General features: G+C 50.5%; 1 pseudogene; it reads right to left on the bottom strand.

Annotated features, from left to right (window-relative positions):
- Positions 1 to 743: 743 nt before the first annotated feature.
- Positions 744 to 6,471, bottom strand: LOC147260889 (palmitoyltransferase ZDHHC21-like; annotated as a pseudogene).
- Positions 6,472 to 7,075: the final 604 nt, after the last annotated feature.

Raw genomic sequence — 7,075 nt, 5'->3', positions numbered from 1 at the left:
GAACTAGTTTGACCCTGTAGAGGGCGCAAGAGAGCAGCCTATGAGGAAGTGAATGGACTGCGTTGTTCCTGTGCTGTTTCTGCCTCCCCAGTGTGCCGCTAGCCTCTCGTGGCAATAAAGGTTTGAATGGATATTCCCTCCTGCAGTTTCGACAGCTTTACAATCAACATCTCTGATTGGTGTCCCACATCCACACACTCCACATGTTGAGTGGGTGTTCTGGGCCTGTTCTGAAGACAGCACAGACCACTGAGTCAAACTAGGATGTGGAGTGACTTCAGGATCATTTCAAAATAAAAGCTTTCCATTCTTGAGTGTCCAAATAAAGGCATGAAAGCACAGACCACGGCTATTAGAACTCCTCCATGAAATTCAAGCGTCAGCTTCAGCTCAGGGCCAAACACACCTCCTGTCTTCATGAGCCCAGCATGGTTCTCCCTTCTGAAGCTGGGTGACTCTGCCGTGGTGTCACACACCATCTCCCCTTGGAGAAATCTGCCATTTGCCATCACCCCTGTACACAAGAGGAGATGAAACTTGGAGTCAAACGTTAGGAGCCATGAAACATTGCAGGCTGCTCTGGGTGCTGGTAAAATGTAGCCACAATTGTTCAGATGCTCTCGATGTGGAGACATTTTCTCTCCTTCCAAAGAAAATCCCATGGCCTACCTTTTCCTTTGTCTCCGTCAAAGTCTTTGATGGAGAGGCCCCTCCACCTGGGCTTCATCACACTCTTGATGAGCTCCTTCTTGGTGGACATGTCCTCTTTATGGGGTGGCGTCCACAGCTTCAGCAGCGTTTCCTATTTGGGTTTGTTTGTTCCCATCTCAGGCTCTCCACACATCTGTCCAGCTGCTGCTGAGTTGGTTGGCCACGTCTGAATTTGGCTGGAAGAGAAACAGAACTTCCGTCAGAAACCTTGTTGAGTTGAGGCAGTTTGATTGGTGGAGCCTGTTTTCACCAGAGAGTTTGATTGGCGGAGCCTGTTTTCACCAGAGAGTTTGATTGGCGGAGCCTGTTTTCACCAGCGGTTTGATTGGTGGAGCCTGTTTTCACCAGCGGTTTGATTGGTGGAGCCTGTTTTCACCAGCAGTTTGATTGGTGGAGCCTGTTTTCACCAGCAGTTTGATTGGCGGAGCCTTTTTTCACCAGAGAGTTTGATTGGCGGAGCCTGTTTTCACCAGCAGTTTGATTGGTGGAGCCTGTTTTCACCAGCAGTTTGATTGGCGGAGCCTGTTTTCACCAGAGAGTTTGATTGGCGGAGCCTGTTTTCACCAGAGAGTTTGATTGGCGGAGCCTGTTTTCACCAGCAGTTTGATTGGTGGAGCCTGTTTTCACCAGCAGTTTGATTGGCGGAGCCTGTTTTCACCAGAGAGTTTGATTGGCGGAGCCTGTTTTCACCAGAGAGTTTGATTGGTGGAGCCTGTTTTCACCAGAGAATTTGATTGGCGGAACCTGTTTTACCAGCAGTTTGATTGGCGGAGCCTGTTTTCACCAGCAGTTTGATTGGTGGAGCCTGTTTTCACCAGAGAGTTTGATTGGCGGAGCCTGTTTTCACCAGCAGTTTGATTGGCGGAGCCTGTTTTCACCAGAGAGTTTGATTGGCGAAGCCTGTTTTCACCAGCGGTTTGATTGGTGGAGCCTGTTTTCACCAGAGAGTTTGATTGGCGGAGCCTGTTTTCACCAGACAGTTTGACTGGTCGAGCCTGTTTTCACCAGCTGTTTGATTGGTGGAGCCTGTTTTCACCAGAGAGTTTGATTGGTGGAGCCAGTTTTCACCAGCAGTTTGATTGGCGGAGCCTGTTTTCACCAGCAGTTTGATTGGCGGAGCCTGTTTTCACCAGCAGTTTGATTGGCGGAGCCTATTTTCACCAGAGAGTTTGATTGGCGGAGCCTGTTTTCACCAGAGAGTTTGATTGGTGGAGCCTGTTTTCACCAGAGAATTTGATTGGCGGAACCTGTTTTACCAGCAGTTTGATTGGCGGAGCCTGTTTTCACCAGCAGTTTGATTGGTGGAGCCTGTTTTCACCAGAGAGTTTGATTGGCGGAGCCTGTTTTCACCAGCAGTTTGATTGGCGGAGCCTGTTTTCACCAGAGAGTTTGATTGGCGAAGCCTGTTTTCACCAGCGGTTTGATTGGTGGAGCCTGTTTTCACCAGAGAGTTTGATTGGCGGAGCCTGTTTTCACCAGACAGTTTGACTGGTCGAGCCTGTTTTCACCAGCTGTTTGATTGGTGGAGCCTGTTTTCACCAGAGAGTTTGATTGGTGGAGCCAGTTTTCACCAGCAGTTTGATTGGCGGAGCCTGTTTTCACCAGCAGTTTGATTGGCGGAGCCTGTTTTCACCAGCAGTTTGATTGGCGGAGCCTGTTTTCACCAGCAGTTTGATTGGCGGAGCCTGTTTTCACCAGCAGTTTGATTGGCGGAGCCTGTTTTCACCAGAGAGCTTGATTGGTGGAGCCTGTTTTCACCAGCAGTTTGATTGGCGGAGCCTGTTTTCACCAGAGAGTGTGATTGGCGGAGCCTGTTTTCACCAGCAGTTTGATTGGTGGAGCCTGTTTTCACCAGAGAGTTTGATTGGCGGAGCCTGTTTTCACCAGCAGTTTGATTGGCGGAGCCTGTTTTCACCAGAGAGTTTGATTGGCGAAGCCTGTTTTCACCAGCGGTTTGATTGGTGGAGCCTGTTTTCACCAGAGAGTTTGATTGGCGGAGCCTGTTTTCACCAGACAGTTTGATTGGCGGAGCCTGTTTTCACCAGACAGTTTGACTGGTCGAGCCTGTTTTCACCAGCTGTTTGATTGGTGGAGCCTGTTTTCACCAGAGAGTTTGATTGGTGGAGCCAGTTTTCACCAGCAGTTTGATTGGCGGAGCCTGTTTTCACCAGCAGTTTGATTGGCGGAGCCTGTTTTCACCAGCAGTTTGATTGGCGGAGCCTGTTTTCACCAGAGAGCTTGATTGGTGGAGCCTGTTTTCACCAGCAGTTTGATTGGCGGAGCCTGTTTTCACCAGAGAGTGTGATTGGCGGAGCCTGTTTCCACCAGCAGTTTGATTGGTGGAGCCTGTTTTCACCAGAGAGTTTGATTGGCGGAACCTGTTTTACCAGCAGTTTGATTGGCGGAGCCTGTTTTCACCAGAGAGTTTGATTGGCGGAGCCTGTTTTCACCAGCAGTTTGATTGGTGGAGCCTGTTTTCACCAGAGAGCTTGATTGGTGGAGCCTGTTTTCACCAGCAGTTTGATTGGCGGAGCCTGTTTTCACCAGCAGTTTGATTGGTGGAGCCTGTTTTCACCAGCAGTTTGATTGGCGGAGCCTGTTTTCACCAGAGAGTTTGATTGGCGGAGCCTGTTTTCACCAGAGAGTTTGATTGGCGGAGCCTGTTTTCACCAGAGAGTTTGATTGGCGGAGCCTGTTTTCACCAGAGAGTTTGATTGGTGGAGCCTGTTTTCACCAGCTGTTTGATTGGCGGAGCCTGTTTTCAACAGAGAGTTTGATTGGTGGAGCCTGTTTTCACCAGCTGTTTGATTGGCGGAGCCTGTTTTCAACAGAGAGTTTGATTGGTGGAGCCTGTTTTTACCAGCAGTTTGATTGGCGGAGCCTGTTTTACCAGCAGTTTTTCTTCAGGGCCTTACATGGCATCATAACAACATCCTCTGGTCTTAGAGCCTCACATGGACTGAGGAGAAACTCCTGAGAAAACCTTTGACAGGTAAAAAGGAGAGGAGAGGAGAGGAGAGGAGAGGAGAGGAGAGGGGAGGAGAGGAAAGGAGAGGAGAGGAGAGGAGAGAGAGGAGAGGACAGGAGAGGCCTCCATGTGGCTCATGGAACCCTGCATGGAGAGACCTCTGTGAATCTTCTCTGTGTCCACAAAGCCACGGCGGTGGAACCAAAGATCTCCCATGTGGACTCATCAGACCAAAGCCCAGATGTCCTCTGGTCTGATGTCCCCTCCTTGAATGTCTTGGTCCAAACCAATGTCCTGCCTGCTGCTCTTCCTTAGCAGTGGTTTCTTAGCAGCTGTTTGACTCCAAAGGCCTGATTGGCGCCGTCTCCTCTGAGCGTTGATGTAGAGACGTGTCTGCTACTAGAACTCTGGGAGGCTTTTATCTGGGCTCCAGTCTGAGGAGCTGCTAGCTTGGGATTCCTGAGGCTGGGGACTCAGAGGACCTCAGGAGACTCTTGGTCTTCCTGTGCTGGGGCCTTTGTTGATGACTTGATGAGCAATCTCCTGTCCATAGGAGCAATGATCCAAATATTGATGAGATTTTGGTGATCAGGCAACACCAACACAGAAAATCCCAGAATATCAAATTGGAGAGTCGCACACAGGAGTTTTCTGCTAAATAAAGGAGAGCCCTGATGACATTTTGGACTCCAATAAAGAAAGTCCTGAACGAACCACTGGTCAATGTTTCTCTTCATTTTGTAATCCCTCCTATACCATGGGGAAGTCATGGTGTCTGGCTTGGAGCGTCTGTCTCCGTGTCACAGGGACAAGCCACAGGACTTTCCAGAGAGTTCCACAAACCTGAGAGAGCAAACTGCCAGGACCTCCCGTGACAGAGCTGGAAGGAAAACATTGAAATCCTCACTTGAGAAGGTGGGGCAGGAGAACTGGAGACAATGAGATGCTTTGTTATCAGGCTGTGTCATCTGTAGCTAGCAGCTAGGTAGCTTAGCTTAGCATATCAAACCAGAAGTGACAGGACTCACTCTCTGTTACTCCTGTTTAGAAGGATTCCACGGTGGGTTTCTGCAGTGGAACTCCCAATAAGAGATCAAATAGAACCGTTCCACAGTGGAACCCTGTCGCCCTGCACTGGAAACTGCTTTCAACCAATTCTACAGTCCAAAAGGTCTCAAGAGGTCAACACACTCACCGTCACCTGGGAGCTGAGCCGCTCTCTCAATCATGGTCGTGTCCTGTTGGGGGTAAAGGACAGTGGAAGATGAGACGTCATCTTACAAAATAAACGCCACCACAAAGTTGTTTCTTTAGGAGGAAAACGCACAACACAAACGAGCAGGAACGTTCAGCTGAAGAGGGAACAGAAGTCTGGAGGTGAGTAGGCAGGACTCAGAGAGGATGCCTGACATCTGGATGCAGGACAGGACGCTGATGCCAGCCAACACGAGGACGCTCAGGACTCCTGAGGCTCTCAGCTGACCCACTTCATGAACGTCTCCTGGTTTGGAAAACAGAAAACATCAGGAAGACTAACCCTGACGTGCACATTTCACGTCTCAAACGCCGCCGGTAGCTTCTGAACACATCTGGTCAGCAGAACCTGTTGACCTGAGGTCTTTCCTGCTGCATGTACCTGGTCTGGTGTGGCTACTGGCTGGAAATAGAAGCTGTGGCAGAAGAGCAGCAGCAGCAGCGTGAGGAGACTGAGGACCAGCGCGTAGAGGCAGAGCTGCAGGAAGAGCCAGTGGTTGTCCTCTCCTACACAGTTGTTGATCCTGGAGGACAATGAACCCTTGAGATGACATCATCCACCTTTGTTGTGTTGACAGGACCCAACCTGCTGAATCTGAAGCTTTTGATACGTTTGTGTTTGGAACGCTGTTGACCAGCGTGTGTGTGTGTGTGTGTGTGTGTGTCCTCACCAGGGACAGTGCTGGTCCATCCTGAGTACCCAGTGGCCAAAACGCTGCAGTGGTGGGACCTTTTAGGCCTCATTGCCTCACATTTCCTGCACAGCGTCCAGTGCTGTTGCTCTGTGGCACAAAGAGAGAGAGCGATCAGCGGCGTTGTGGTGGTTCTGGCTCAAGCTGACGTGGTCACACACTCATGTAGCATTCAAGGAGGACTTTGGTCTGCTGACCAGTCCAGGAGGCTTCATTTTACCACATTTCCAATAACGCAGTGACAGAGACTCCTAACGGTGCCACTTGGTGAGCTGAACCACAAGCATATGAACCTTGAAAAGAAAGACTGATGAATGAAACAATGACATGTACGCATGGAACACATGGAGGAGAGGAACTAAGAGGCCATCTTGTCTGCGTCCTCACCAGAGGGAGGGATGAGGGTCCACAGGTGGACGGCCAGGATCTGAGGCTCGTACCAGGGCTGCCACACAGAGGGCCGATGCAATAAAATAAGCTGCAGAAGAAGAAACAACGTGTCATTCTGAGGTTTCTGATGTGATGACAAAGTGGAACGCTAGCAGTCAGAGACACTCACCAACAAGGACCGCCCCTGGAAGGTGTGCTTCCTTCTAGTGAGGAAGGAGCACCAGCTTGGGGATGACCATGGCGTTATACAGCCAGATTCCAACCAGCATGCTGAAGCACAGCCAGCCGGCAGGGTCCTTGACAAAGTGGGGCTTCATGGTGGTGGACTGATGGCTCTACCTGCTGCTACAACACAGGCTTGGGGTTTCTCCTCTGGAGCACACAAGGTTGAGATGGGTTTTCTAGCCCAGCCTGGAAGGCTCTCACACACTCGCCAGAATTCAGTTTCTTTGATGTGTCCTGAGATCAAAGACAGAATTCTAGGATCAAATACACTGGGAAAGCCCCCTGATGACATCATCAGGAATCTGACTTGGATCTGGTCCTCACCTGTACGTCAGCAGAGTGAACAGGAGGGGGCTCAACACACAGCCCTGTGGAAGAGGAGACGGTGTTGTGGATCCTGCCGCTCTGGGGTCTGTTGGTCTGTTTTTAACCTTCCTTTACCAAGCAGGAAGGTGGAGCAGATCCAGGATCAGTGGGGAAAGAGAGAAGGAGAGGGGGACAGAGAAAAAGACAGAGAATGGAGGAAGACAGAGAGACAGACGGAAAGAGAGGGACAGAGATAAAGAGGGAGAGAAAGGAGGAGATACTGATGGACAGACAGGGACGTGAGCAGGTGGAGCTACAGGTGGCAGCTGGAGCCTCTTCAGGTCTGCAGCCTCCTCCAGCAGCACCAGGATCTGGGATGAGGGGAGAAGAAGAGGAGTTAGTAACACGTATGAGGATAGGAGGAGGAGAGAGAAGCCCAGTGCATCATGGGAGATCCCAGCAGTCTGAGCCTATAGCAGCAGATCTAAGGGCCAGCCGAAGCAGTCCTGACTATAAGCCTGATCAACAA

The sequence above is a fragment of the Aulostomus chinensis genome, chromosome 5 (assembly GCF_037954235.1).
Source record: "Aulostomus chinensis isolate RoL2024-O1b breed Wild chromosome 5, RoL_Achi_v1.0, whole genome shotgun sequence".
Classification (NCBI taxonomy): Eukaryota; Metazoa; Chordata; class Actinopteri; order Syngnathiformes; family Aulostomidae; genus Aulostomus; species Aulostomus chinensis.
Note: the sequence above shows the minus strand (reverse complement) of the source record. Positions and strands in the feature narration are given on the sequence as shown.